A 2,021-nucleotide genomic window follows, 5' to 3' on the forward strand; every position below is an offset into this window, starting at 1 on the left:
AAGGTGGTGTGAGGCGTGACTGGTGTGAGGGGTGGAGGTGGTGTGTATGTGTGACGTGTGGGTATAAGGTGTGAGTTGTGGTGTGTGTACGGGGGCGCCTCGTGAGTGAAGGTGGTGTGAGGCGTGACTGGTGTGAGGGGTGGGTGCAGGGATCCCATTTGTCACCACAGAAGGGGACTGAGAGGATGTGGGTAGCAGCCTGGTGTGCATGTGACAAAGACGGATCACAAGGAGCTCCCGGAGGGGCTCAGAGCCCTGCTGGGGGTTGTGGGGTGAGGTAGGAGACGTTTCCTCTGCTGCAGAGTGGGGTCTGGGGGCGGCTGAGATGTCTTTGGGGAAATGGTGAGCAGACTCCATCGCTGCTCGGCCCACACAGCCACCTCCCCCACCTCCTACAAGACACCTGGGCGCCCCGTTTGGCCCTCCCTCCTGCCTGCCCCGGTCCTGCCCTCTGAAGGTGCCAGGAGGGCATGGTGGGCAGACGCTAGCCAGCCTCTGGAGCGGGAGGCACAGTGAGGTTCTCGGGCTGGGGCAGGCCCAGGGCCCCCGGGCTGAGGGCCAGAGGTCAGTGCTCCGGACAGCCAGTGTAGTGAGCTGGGCCCAATGGCTGAGTCCTGTGTCCAGGGACACGTATGAACTTCCTACAGGCATGGCCTAGACGGGTCCTGTCGCCGAGACCATGAACCCGAGCCCTCTACCCTGCCCTCAGCTGCCGTCAGCAATGACCGCCCTCTGTTCCCAGGCCCTTGACTCTGCCCTCAGCCACACTGACCTCCCTGCACAAACCCTCCACCCTGCCCTCGCCATTGGCACGGACCACCCTTGCCTCCAGGGCCCCTACATCTCTCCAGGTCACCCGAGTGTCTTAGCTCTGTTCCAGCCCCAGGCCTGGGCCCCACCTCCCCTGACACCTGGCCTGACCTTGTACATGTCCGTGATTCCTCGTGTTTGCCCAGGACCTGGGTGCCTCGCCTGCCAGACCTTCCTGCCCACTTACAGTCAGCGCCAAGCTGCCCATCCTGGAAGGCGCAAGCACACTTTCACTGGGAGCCTGCGTCCTGCTGCACGCTCCCATGTCAGGCAGGCCCTGCCCCCACCACGGCCCTGTCTTTCTGCCAGGAATAGATGAGGACATGGGGCTGGACCAAGCCTTATTACTCAGGACACCGGGGCCTGGACATGGGCCGCCCCATGCACAGCAGGCCAGGCTGGACCCCCCCAGGGCCCTCACTGAGGCCTGACCCGCCGCTTCTCCCCTCAGGCACCTCTGGACGTCGCCCCAGACCTGCCTCCGAGCCCACGGTGACTGAGGTCTCTGCAGACCGTGCACCTGTGCCAAGGTATGCAGCCTCCCCCTGCCCCAGCAGGTGCCAGACACAGAGCCCCCAGGCAGGTGAGTGCCTGGCTCTTACCTCCCCCTGCCCAGCTAGATCATTCCTGTCCTTGGAGACCCCCAAGCAGAGCTTCAGGAATCGCCCCCAGAGCGCACCCTCCCCTGGGGCTTCCTACACACCATGAAGCATGAGCAGCGAAGGCTGGAGTCGAGCCTTGCAGCCTAACGCCCTTGAACATGGCACCTGCAGGGGAGGCAGGCATGGGGGTAGCTCCCTGCCTGCCTGGGCTCCGCCACACAAGCTGGGACGACGGGTGGGGCCCGGTGCCCCCATGACTCGAGACGAGCTCGGCCATGTGGGTGGTCTCCTTCTGGGCTGTCTGACTCTGACGGCCAAGGATGCCGGTCACCCAGGCCTGGAGCATGGCATGGATGCCCGCCAGCCAGCAGCTGCTCTGGGAGCATTGGGATGGCTGTCCTGGTGTTTGTCACACTGGGGACATTGAGGTGACGGCCTCTCGTGACAGTCAGTCACCACCCGTAGACAAGGCCTGGGCAGCTCCGTCCACCCCTTCACCCAGGGTAACCCTCCAGCTCAGTCCTTCCCTAAAACTCGGCAGCAGATTCATCAAGGGAGGGAGACAGAGGCCCGGAGACCTCCTCAGGACCTGGGAGGGGCCGCAGCTGT

The sequence above is a fragment of the Orycteropus afer genome, unplaced genomic scaffold (assembly GCF_000298275.1).
Source record: "Orycteropus afer afer isolate SDZICR_OR568_19922 unplaced genomic scaffold, OryAfe1.0 scaffold00398, whole genome shotgun sequence".
Classification (NCBI taxonomy): domain Eukaryota; kingdom Metazoa; phylum Chordata; class Mammalia; order Tubulidentata; family Orycteropodidae; genus Orycteropus; species Orycteropus afer.